The sequence below is a fragment of the Scyliorhinus torazame genome, chromosome 9 (genome assembly GCF_047496885.1).
Source record: "Scyliorhinus torazame isolate Kashiwa2021f chromosome 9, sScyTor2.1, whole genome shotgun sequence".
Taxonomy (NCBI): domain Eukaryota; kingdom Metazoa; phylum Chordata; class Chondrichthyes; order Carcharhiniformes; family Scyliorhinidae; genus Scyliorhinus; species Scyliorhinus torazame.
This window is the reverse complement of record NC_092715.1, coordinates 33,852,420-33,865,427: the sequence shown is the minus strand read 5'-3', so window position 1 is coordinate 33,865,427 and position 13,008 is coordinate 33,852,420.

The following is a 13,008-nucleotide window of genomic DNA, read 5'->3' as shown; positions in this document are numbered from 1 at the left end:
TTTTGAAAAATGAACTGGAGAAATTGAAGTCCTTTTATTTCTTTATTCCTTCATGGGATGTGGGCATCAGTGGCAAGGCCAACAAGGCCCATTCCTAATTGCCCTTGCGCTGAGAGATTTGCTAGGCCATTTTTTGGAGGGCAGTTGAGAGTCAACCGCACTGTTATGAGTCTGGAGTCACAGGTACCTCAGACCAGGTAAGGGCAGCTGATTTCATTCCCTTAAGGGCGGTAGCGAACCATATGAATTTTTACAATGGTCACTATCACTGAGGCTAGCTTTATAAACCTTAACACCTACCGTGGTGGGATTCGAACCCCAGTCCCCAGAGCGTTAGCCTGGGTCCCTGGATTACTAGTCGATTGAAAATGCCATGGTGGGATCGGAACTCATGCCCTCAGATTGCTAGCCCAGCAACATTACTATCACACCACCTGCAACTGTGCAATAATTGTGATCGTTGCTGGGCAATACCTCAGCCAAGGTGCATGATATGTTTTCACTTGCATGTTCAGACTGTTCAGAGGATTTGGCCCTGACTGAAAATTCCATTGGAATGCACCAATTATATGATGAAAAATGTTAAAACGCTGGATCCGGAGGTTTAGTACTTACAGAGGTTCTTTGAAACTATCAAATGGGCGGGAATATCGGATTGCTGACGCTGAAATTGCGTACGGCAATCAGCCGGACGTTTTTCTGACGCTCCGTCCCCTCAAAAACGGAATACTCGAGGAGCAGGCCACGCGCCGTTGGGACGGCCTCAGGAAGTCACCTGAGGACATCCCCCGATGCTCCGCCCCCGATGGACCGACTTCCTCCCGACTGTCGTAAATGTGGTGTGGCGGCTGCAGACTGTGTCCAGTGCCGTCACAGTCCGGGAAGGGGCCCCACTGGCAGTGGGGGCTTCGGCGGAGGCTTGGGGGTACTGGTGGGTGCTGATCTGGGGGTGGCGACGGGGTTTACAGGGGGGGGGGGGCAGTTTTTGAGTATGGTGTGGCCGCTCTGTAGCCGGCCAGTCTGCGTCCGTATCGGTAGGTAAAACCGGGGGCTTTACGTGATGCAGCTGCTAGCCCCCACCAGACGGAGCATCAGTACGGGGACGCGCTGACCTTTTGGTCGTAAGACCAGACGTATCCTCCGACATAGCCCTTTGTTTCTTTGTTCGATACTGTGGTGTTGACATCTACAGAGCAAGGAACAGAATGGAGGTTTTAAACAATGATTAAGAATATCATTTGTCGTTCACAATCCCATTCACCACCCATGATCTGGAGCATGGAGCGTGATGAAACCAAAATAACCAACCGTTTTGGATTGCATATGGCAATCGGGAGCTGGATTCTCCGTTTCAGGGACTATGTCCCCAGGCCGTCGTGGCTTTTTGCACCAGAAAAACTGGTGTCAACAGGTCACATATTCACAGCCCTGACGGGAGCGAGGAGGGACCCGTTGTGTAGTTCGCAGCTTCAGCTGCAGATACGGACCCCCGCACGTCCGGGTCAGAGGCAGCACATGCGCACTGCGGCGGCCTCCAGCGGCCACGCTGTGCTCCATGGCGGGCTCAGACCGCGGAACTGGACCTCCTAAATAATGCCCCCGATCTGCCACACACCCGACCCGGACCGGCCGCCCAAAAATAGCCCGGTCCCGTATGAGGCCCCCCACCCTCCGATCAGCCTGCCCCCGACCATGGCGAGTATCCCGAACAGCAGGACCATATTAGAAATTTGCCGTCAGACAGTCGGGGGCGGAGAAGAGCCGGACGGGCCTCTGGCAATGTCCACTTGTAGGGGGATACGCGGCGCCGTGTACTCGGAGATTACGTCGCTTTTCGGGGGCTGGAGAATCGGGGAACCGGCGCCGGTCCCGACTCCATGTGCGGAAATGGATTCTCCGCCCTGTTGGCGGAAGCGATTTCGGCATCGGGGTGCGGAGAATCCAGCTCACGAACTCCCTTTTACACATTATCCTGAGCTCGCTGACGCACTCCAGCAATGCCACAAATTTTAAATCCTCATCCTTCTGTTTAAATCCCTCCAAGGTCTTACCCTTCATAATTCCTACAGTGCAGGTGGAGGGCATTTGGCTCATCGAGTCTGCACTAACCCTCTGAAAGAGCACACTACCTAGGCCCACTTCCCATCCCTATCCCCAGAATCAACTGTTAGACCTACAGTTACACCTACAGTCAAAACTGTAGGTGTAACTGTAGACTCCTTCGCCTCCTTCGCCCCCGTTGCATTTGTTCCGATGACGTCACTTTCCAAAATGGTGCTTCGAAAATGTGTTCCTACTCCCTCAACCGTGATTCCCACCTCCAGTTGTTGACAGGGCCCTGAACAGTGTGCGGTCCATCTCCCGCGCCTCTACCCTCGCCCCCTCCCCTCCCTCCCAGAACAAGGATAGAGTCCCCCTCGTTCTCACATTTCACCCCGCCAGCCTCCGTATACAAAGCATAATCCGCCACCATTTTCGCCAACTCCAGCGTGATGCCACCACCAAACACATCTTCCCTTCACTCCCTCTGTCAGCATTCCGCAGATACTGTTCCCTCCGAGATAATCTAGTCCACTCCTACACAATACCCAACTCCTCTCCCATCAACCGTGGGTGCCATGGATGATGCAATCGCAGAAGGTGTAACACCTGCCCCTTTACCTCTTCCATGCTTAACATCCCAGGCCGAAAATACTCATTCCAGGTTAAGCAGCGTTTCACTTGCACCTCTTCCAATCTGGTCTATTGCATTCGCTGCTCCCAATGTGGTCTCCTCTATATCGGAGAGACCAAACGCAGACTGGGTGATCGCTTTGCTGAGCACCTTCTGTCTGTGTGCATTCAGGACCCTGACCTTCCTGTCGCTTGCCATTTTAACATAAGACCTTGCTCCCATGCCCACATGTCTGTATTTGGCCTGCTGCAATGTTCCAGTGAAGCTCAACGCAAATTGGAGGAACAACATCTCATCTTCCAGTTAGGCACATTGCAGCCTTCCTGTCTCAACATCGAATTCAACAACTTCAGATGATCCGCTCTACCCCACCTCGACCCATTTGTTTTCATCCCATTTAATTTTAACTGTCTTTTACCATTTCTTTCTCTCTTGTCTTTCTTTATATATAACCCCTTGGTTTCTGTGGCTATTGGCACCCCTTCTCCCTGGGTTTCATTGGTTATGACTCATCTTTCATTCTCACTCCACAGTATAAATATTTCCCACTTTCTCTGTCTGTTAGCTTTGACAAAGGGTCATCTGGGCTCGAAACATTAGCTCTTTACCCTCCCTACAGATGCTGCCAGACCTGCTGAGATTTTCCAGCATTTTCTCTGTGGTTTCACAAGGCTTAAGTCAGGAGTGTGATGAAATACTCTCCATTTCCCTGGATGAGTGAAGTTCCAACAACTCTCAGGAAGCTTGACGCAACCCAGGACAATGCAGCCCACCGGATCAATACCCCAACCACCAACTTAAACATTAATTCCCTCCACCATCGACACACAGCAGGGGCAGTGTGTACAATCAACACAATGCACTCCAGCAACTCACCAAACCTCTTTCAGCAGCACCTTCCAAACCCACTGCTTCAACCATCTGGAAGGGCAAGGGCAGCAGGTGAATGGGTACAGCACCACCCTCAAATTCCCGCCAAGTCACACACAATCCTGATCTGGAAACATATCGCCGTTCCTTCACTGTTGCTGGGTGAAAATCCTGGAACTCCCTCGCTGACTGCACTGTGGGTGTACCTGCACCACATGGACGGCAGTGGTTCAAGAAGGAGGCTCACCACCATCTTCTCAAGGGCAATTTGGGGTGGGCAACAACTGCCGGCCTAGTTGGCAAGGCCCAAATCCCACAAAAAGCTAAAAAGATCCTGTGTGCTGCCGGAGCAGCTTAATATACCTGAACCATGCAGCTCCACTACACTCTGTTTCCACATTCACCTTACATGGAAAACACAAAAATTTCTGCCTGCAAAACTAAACATGTGACACCATCTACGCTGCCTGAGTGCCAACTTGACCTCGAGTTTAGTTTGTTTCAAAACTGTTCAATATGATTTACTTCACTTAATCCCAGTAAAGAAACTTATGTTTTGGCAGAAGCCCAGAGACGGATACAAATGAAGTTCGATTTTTCAACCGCAGGACGACCTGGCAGTTTCGAGCACGGCACGCTAGATATTCCGTAGAGCAAGTGAAGGATTTTGCTGATTGCCCACCAATAACCTGTTGGAACCTAAGGCTGGGTAATGATTTAGGTTCACTTTGAGAGCTCATCGGCAATTCCTTGAAGGCTTTGCATTCTTCCATCTGATTTAACTCTCCTGAGGAATTTTCACTTGAAAGAATAATGATTCCGTTTGAAGCTGTTCAAGAATATATACTCCCAAGCTGTCTCTAAAAGAGGGCAATCATACAATAAAAATATAAAGGAAAACACATGAAGGTAGGTTGAAAATTCATAGCAGGTCAGTAAGTGAAGGGACATAAAGCTCAAGCCTGTTTTTTTTATTGGGATGTGGTTGTCGCTGGCAAGGCCAGCATTTGGCACCCACCACAAATTGTCCTTGAATGGAGACACTTGGTAGGTCATTTCAGAGGGTTGTTGAGAGTCAACCATTGCTGTGGGCCTGGAGTTGCATGTAGGCCAGACCAGGTAAAGAGAACAGATTTCCTTCTCCAAAAAGGCATCAATCAGTGATAGCCGTCATTGACATGAAATTGCCTTTCAATTCCAGACTTTATCAATTGTCTTGAATTTAAATTCCGCCAGCCATGATGGGATTTAAACCAGTGCACCAAGAGAATTAGCCTGGGTGTTTGGATTACTGGTCCAGTGATGTTATCATTACACCACTGTCTCCCTGCAGGGTGACCTGCATTTTAACTCCATTTACCTTCCTGTCACCCTTAATCATCTTGCCTCATAAAAACCTATCAATTTGTCAATAGAGGAGAAAGGGTCGGTCCATATTTCAGATGTAACCTTCACCCATCACGACCTAAGAAATATCTGTTGGGATAGGGATCATAATTTCACAGAATTACATTAAATTTACAGTACAGGTTTGGCCCAAATGTTCTCTGCCCATGTTTCTGCTTCGTATGAGCCAGCTCCCTCTCTACTTTATCTCATTCTGTAAATTCTGTTTCTTCCTCTCTCATGCATTTGTCTAGCTTCCTCTTCAAGGCATCCTTGCAATTCGCTTCAACTACTCCATGGGATCGTGAGCTCCACATCTCACCACGTTCGGGTTCAGTTTCTCCTAAATTCCCTATTGGATTTATTAATGTCTCCTTTCTATTTGTGGCCCATAGTTTGGTCTCGTGCACAAGGGCAATGTCTTCCTCGAAGTTTTTAACTTGGGCATTTGGGCGGCAATGTGAATGGAGTGGATCTTACCTGGTTTTGATCCCATTTGTTCAATGGGATGGAAATTGGACACGTTGTATAAGGGACAGCCCATCTGCTCTGGCAAGCTATAACCAATGCCGATCCTTAGTCAAATCACTCTCGGAGAACTGCGCGCAGTTCTGATTGTCATATTAGGAGGCACGGGAGAGGGTGCAGACAAGATTTGCAAGGATGGTAACAGAAATGAGTAGATATATTTGAAGCTCGATATGTTCCAGGAGAAAGCAGCCCACTTGATTGGCACCCCGTCCACCACTTTCAACATTCACTCAATCCACCACAGACGCACAGTGGCAGCGGTGTGGACAAGATGGAATGCAGCAACTCACTGAGGTTCCTCAGGCAAGAAAAATCACAGGGCTTACAGCTTTGAAGAAGGTCATTCAGCCCACTGTGTGTCAAATCTTAAACCGGAGCTTAACACAAAAATAAAATACTTTGGCCGTTGGCACTTTGTCGAATTTCCTGGGGCTGTGTGTCAGCCGATGTCTGATTCCACAGCTGTGAAGCACCCTGGGACATTTTTCACAATCTTAAAGGTACTGCACAAATGCAAAATGTTGCTGTTGTTTAACAGCTCTTCTCGATCTAACCTGGGCATTTCAGGCAAGATATTGTGGGGTGTATTTTCTGACCTGCACTGGTACATCACAAGAAATGATACACCTGCTTGCGGTGCTCTTTTAACCGTGGACATTTAAATGGGATAACTGCAGAGATAATCTAACTGGACAAAAGACCATCAAGTGCTTGCAGCGGGGCAAAGCCAGTTGAAAAATATTTACACTCGCAGAGTGGGAGGTAACTTTCAACCTCGACTCTAGGCAGTTAATAACATTACTTTCATAAGGCCACGAAGGAGTAGTTCAAAGAAACTTAGTTTATTTACAATCACTATTATATACATCACAAGGTAGATCCCTACTGGGTCTGCCTTGCTGGTGGCTAAATGGCCGGTTTTATGTACCCTGCAAGTGTATATTTATTGCTTTGAGGTCCCCCGCTGCCTTAACAGGGGAGCTCATATTCTGCAAGGTCCACGGGGAAGTTAATTGTTCCTACCCTGTGAGGAACTTGCAGGTCATAACAATCACATAGGATCATATAGAATATACAGTGCAAAAACAGGCCATTCAGCACAGTTTATGCGAGTACCTGTGCTCCACTCAAGCCTCCTCCACCTTTTCTAATCTAAATCTACCTTCGTAATGATTTCCTTCCTTCTTCTTACCCTTAAATGCACATACACACTATTCGACCACTCCCTGCGGTAGGGGCTGGTTTAGCACAGTGGGCTAAACAGCTGGCTTGTAATGCAGAACCATGTCAGCAGTGCGGGTTCAATTCCCGTACCGGCCTCCCCGAACAGGCGCCGGAATGTGGCGACGAGGGGCTTTTCACAGTAACTTCATTGCAGCCTACTTGTGACAATAAGCGGTTGTTATTATTATTATTACTCCGCATTCTTTCCACTCTCTGATTTAAAAGGGTTCTCCTGAACAACTTGTTGGATTTCTTGGTGACTATCTTATGTTGATATTAGCTTTCCAAGTATAGTCACTGCTTTGATCATGGAACATCATCGAGCCACAGGGTGCAGGAGGTGGTTATTCTGCCCATGGAGCTGTGAGAGCTCTTTGGTAGAACAATCCGCTGAGTCTCACTCCCCTGCCACTTCCCCATATTCATAGAATTCTAGCTGGACTTTGCAGCTCTCGTCAGCATGTTTGAAGGTGAATGGGGGGGGGGGGGGGGGGGGGAGTTGGGGGGGGGGGGGGGAGTTGGGGGGGGGGGGGGAGTTGGGGAGGGGGGGGGAGTTGGGGAGGGGGGGGAGTTGGGGAGGGGGGGAAGTTGGGGAGGGGGGGAGTTGGGGAGGGGGGGGAGTTGGGGAGGGGGGGAGTTGGGAGGGGGGGAGTTGGGGAGGGGGGGAGTTGGGGAGCGGGCCTCGTAAAAGGTAGTTTGGTCTTCCCACCACATTCCCACTCGTCCCTGAACTGTCTCACATTTTGCATTGCATAGGTCCATTGCTATTGAGGCCCTTAAATGACCAATTAAGTGCTTCATTCTGCCTTGACCTTTTTATTTCACTCACAGCAAGTGAGTGGCCTGGCAGCTTTTGCTGGTGTTGGGCATGGGGGTGGTAGGAACCTCATTTGAGGATTTCCTGTACCCATCGGAGGCACCCATGCACCCCCCCCCCCTTCCCTCCACACCTCCCCACACCACACCACCACAAGTTCAGACACCTCCTTTAACCCTAGGCCTCTCAAACATGACCCCGCTCTCTGGCTCGCTGGGGTTTGCCAACCAGGCCCTGTCAATACCTGTACTTACCTTGAAACCCAGCTCTATAACTGCCTCTTGTTCAGGGACTAGCTGAAACATGGCTCGAAACAGATTGAGGTAGATGTCTCAACCTAAGACAATAATACTGCTCCCAGAAGGTCCGCCGCAAGTGTAACCAATGGCAGCTCCTCACATACCGCGTGGTTCCGGTGGAGCAGCAGTTGGATGCATTTAGGAGCATGTAGGTGGCGGAAAGCGACATAGATAGGAGTTATAGAGACGTGGTCACACCCAAGGTGCAGGAAGACAGATGGGTGACTGGTAGAAAGGGCAGGCAGTCAGCGCAGGAATCCCATGTGGCTGCCCCCCCTCTAACAGGTATATTGTTTTGGATACTGTTGGGGGGGGAATAGCCTATCAGGGGAAAACAGCAGCAGCCAGGACAGTGGCACCACAACTGGCTCTGTTGCTCAGCAGGGGAGGACAAAGTGCAGGAATACGATAGTTGTAGGGGACTCTATAGGGGCAGCCCGGTAGTACAAGTGATTAGCACTGTGGCTTCACAGCGCCAGGGTCCCAGGTTCGATTCCCTGCTGGGTCACTGTCTGTGCGGAGTCTGCATGTTCTCCCCGTGTCTGCGTGGGTTTCCTCCGGGTGCTCCGGTTTCCTCCCACAGTCCAAAGACGTGCAGGTCAGGTGGATTGGCCATGATAAATTGCCCTTAGTGACCACAAAAAGGTTAGGAGGAGTTATTGGGTTTTGCGGATGGGGCGTAAGTGGGTCGGTGCAGGCTCGAATGGCCGAATGGCCTCCTTCCGCACTGTATGTTCTATGTTCTATATAGTAAGGGGCACAGATAAGCGCTTCTGTGGAAGTGAAAAAGACTCCAGGATGGTGTGGTGCTACCCTGGTGCCAGGATCCAGGATGTCTCTGAACGAACACAGGAGATCCTGAAAGGGGAGGGTGAACAGCCAGAGAGTGTAGTACACATAGGTACTAACGACATAGGCAGGAAGAGCGACAAGGTCCTGCAGAAGGAGTTCAAGGAGTTAGGCAGTAAGCTAAAAGGCATGACCTCTAGGGTTGTAATCTCAGGATTACTCCCTGTGCCACATGCCAGTGAGGCTAGAAATAGAGGGGTAGTGCAGCTGAACAGTGGCTAAACCAGTGGTGAGGGAGGGTTTCAGATTTCTGGACCATTGGGATCTCTTCCAGGGCAGGTGGGGCCTGTACAAAAAGGGCAGGTTGCATCTAAACTGGAGGGGCACCAATATCCTGGCTGGGAGGTTTGCTAGTCTCACTCAGGAGGACTAATATGGCAGGGGGGTGGGAACCAGACGTTAGCTTCGAAGGTGTCATAACTGAAGGGGAAATAGAGAACAAATATAAGAGAACAACATCACCCTCAGGCAGAGCAAAAATAGTGACAAGTGTGAGAAGAAAGTTGGTCAATGCAGGACTGAGGGTATTGTACCTTAATGCGCGCAGTATATGGAACAAGGTAAATGAGCTTGTTGCGCACATTGAAATTGGCCGGTACGATGTTGTGGGCATCACAGAGACGTGGCTGCAAGGGGATCAGGGCTGGTATCTAAATAGCCAAGTATATGCGTCCTATTGAAAGGATAGGCAGATGGCCAAAGGGGGCGGGGTTGCATTGTTAGGAAGGAATGAAGTTAAATTGTTAGCAAGGAGCGATATAGGACCAGCAGGCATAGAATCTCTGTGGGTAGAGTTGAGGGATCGCAAAGGTAAAAAGACCCTGAAGGCAGTTATGTACAGGCCCCCTAGCAGTAGTCAGGATGTGGGGCAGAAATCCAATCAGGAGATCGAGAAAGCATGTAAAAAAAGCACTATCACAATAACCATGGGGGACTGAAAATGCAGGTGGACTGGGAAAATCAGGAAAAGGAATTTTCCTGAAGAGGGAAGGAAGTTGTGGAATGTTTAAGAGATTTTTTTGGAGTAGCTTGTGGTAGAGCCCACTAGGGAACAGGCAATTCTGGATTTGGTGATGTGTAATGAGGCAGACTTGATTAAGGTGAAAGAACCCTTAGGGAGCAGTGACCACAATATGATAGAATTTACCCTGCAGTTTGAGAGGGAGAAGCTGCAATCAGATGTAACGGTATTACAATTAAATAAGGGCAACCACAAAGAAATGAGGGAGGTGCTGGCTAGAGTTGATTGGAAAAGGAGCCCAGCAGGGAAGACAGTGGAACAGCAATGGCAGCTGTTTTTGGAGGTTATTCGGGACGCACAGCAGAAATTCATCCCAAGGAGGAGGAAATATGCTAAGGGGAGGACAAGGCATCGATGGCTGACGAGGGAAGTCAAGGACAGCATAAAAGCAAAAGAAAAAGACATTGGATCACTGGGAAACGTGGTTGGAGAAGTAGTAATAGGAAACAAAAAAATGGCAGATGAACTGAATAGTTACTTCATGGTGGAAGACACCAGTGGGATGGCAGAGCTCCAGGAGAATCAGGGAGCAGAGGTGATTTCAGTGGCCATTACTAAGGAGAAGGTTCTGGGGAAACTGAAAGGTCTGAACATAGAACATAGAACATTACAGCGCAGTACAGGCCCTTCGGCCCTCTATGTTGCGCCGACCTGTGAAACCACTCTAAAGCCCATCTACACTATTCCCTTATCATCCATATGTTTATCCAATGACCATTTGAATGCCCTTAGTGTTGGCAAGTCCACTACTGTTGCAGGCAGGGCATTCCACGCCTTTACTGCTCTCTGAGTAAAGAACCTACCTCTGACATCTGTCTTATATCTATCTCCCCTCAATTTAAAGCTATGCCCCCTCGTGCTAGACATCACCATCCGAGGAAAAAGGCTCTCGCTGTCCACCCTATCCAATCATCTGATCATCTTGTATGCTGCAATTAATTCACCTCTTAACCTTCTTCTCTCTAACGAAAACAGCCTCAAGCCCCTCAGCCTTTCCTCATAAGATCTTCCCTCCATACCAGGCAACATTCTGGTAAATCTCCTCTGCACCCTTTCCAATGCTTCCACATCCTTCCTATAATGCGGCGACCAGAATTGCACGCAATACTCCAAATGCGGCCGCACCAGAGTTTTGTACAGCTGCAACATGACTTCATGGCTCCGAAACTCAATCCCTCTACCAATAAAAGCTAACACACCATACGCCTTCTTAACAACCCTCTCAACCTGGGTGGCAACGTTCAGGGATCTATGTACATGGACACCGAGATCTCTCTGCTCATCCACACTGCCAAGAATCTTACCATTAGCCCAGTACTCTGTCTTCCTGTTATTCCTTCCAAAATTAATCACCTCACACTTTTCTGCATTAAACTCCATTTGCCACCTCTCAGCCCAGCGCTGCAGCTTATCTATGTCCCTCTGTAACTTGTAACATCCTCCGCACTGTCCACAACTCCACCGACTTTAGTGTCATCTGCAAATTTACTCACCCATCCTTCTACGCCCTCCTCCAGGTCATTTATAAATATGACAAACAGCAGTGGCCCCAAAACAGATCCTTGTGGTACACCACTAGTAACTGGACTCCAGTCTGAACATTTCCATCAACCACCACCCTTTGTCTTCTTCCAGCTAGCCAATTTCTGATCCAAACTGCTAAATCACCCTGAATCCCATGCCTCCGTATTTTCTGCAGTAGCCTACCGTGGGGAACCTTATCAAACGCTTTACTGAAATCCATATACACCACATCAACTGCTTTACCCTCATCCACATGTTTGGTCACCTTCTCAAAGAACTCAATAAGGATTGTGAGGCACGACCTACCCTTCACAAAACCGTGTTGACTATCTCTAATCAAATTATTCCTTTCCAGATGATTATACATCTTATCTCTTACCTTTCCAAGATTTTTCCCACAACAGAAGTAAGGCTCACTGGTCTATAGTTACCGGGGTTGTCTCTACTCCCCTTCTTGAACAAGAGGACAACATTTGCTATCCTCCAGTCTTCTGGCACTATTCCTGTAGACAAAGATGACTTAAAGTGGTCGAGCGCCCTAACTGAACCTTCATGTCTCAGCTTTACATAAGCCTCCTTCTTCCTCTTGACAAGTGTTTCGACCGCTTTAGTAAACCACGGTTCCCTTGCTCGACCACTTCCTCCCTGCCCGACAGGTACATACTTATCAAGGACACGCAGTAGCTGTTCCTTGAACAAGCTCCACATTTCCCTTGTGCCCATCCCCTGCAGTTTTCCTCTCCATCCGATGCATCCTAAGTCTTGCCTCATCGCATCATAATTGCCTTTCCCCCAAATATAACTCTTGCCCTGCGCTATATACCTATCCCTTTCCATCACTAAAGTAAACGTAATCGAATTGTGGTCACGATCACCAAAGTGCCTCCAAATCTAACACCTGTCCTGGTTCATTACCCAGTACCAAATCCAATATGGCCTCGCCTCTCTTTGGCATATCTACATACTGTGTCAGGAAACCCTCCTGCACATATTGGACAAAAACAGACCCATCTAAAGTACTCGAACTATAGCGTTTCCAGTCAATATTTGGAAAGTTAAAGTCCCCCATAACAACTACCCTGTTGCTTTCGCTCCTATCCAGAATCATCTTTCCAATCCTTTCCTCTACATCTCTGGAACTTTTCGGAGGCCTATAGAAAACTCCTAACACGGTGACCTCTCCTTTCCTGTTTCTAACCTCAGCCCATACTACCTCAGTAGCCGAGTCCTCATCAAACCTCCTTTCTGCCACCGTAATACTGTCCTTGACTAATAATGCCACCCCTCCCCCTATTACCACCTTCCCTGAGCTTACTGAAATATCCAAAACCCAGCACCTGCAACAACCATTCCTGTCCCTGCTCTATCCATGTCTCCGAAATGGCCACAACATTGAAGTCCCAGGTACCAACCCATGCCGCAAGTTCACCCACCTTATTACGGATGCTCCTGGCATTGAAGAATACACACTTTAAACCACCTTCCTGCCTGCCGGTACACTCCTGCAACTTTGAAACCTTACTCATGACCTCACTACTCTCAACCTCCTGTATACTGGAGCTACAATTCAGGTTCCCAATCCTCTGCTGAACTAGTTTAAACCCTCCCGAAGAGCATTAGCAAATTTCCCCCCTAGGATATTGGTACCCCTCTGGTCCAGGTGTAGACCATCCCATTTGTAGAGGTCCCATCGACCCCAGAATGATCCCCAATTATCCAGAAGGTGGATAGTCACCTGGACCAGATCGAATACACCCCAGGGTTCTAAAGGATATAGCTGAGGAGATTGTGGAGGCATAGGTGGTGATTTCAG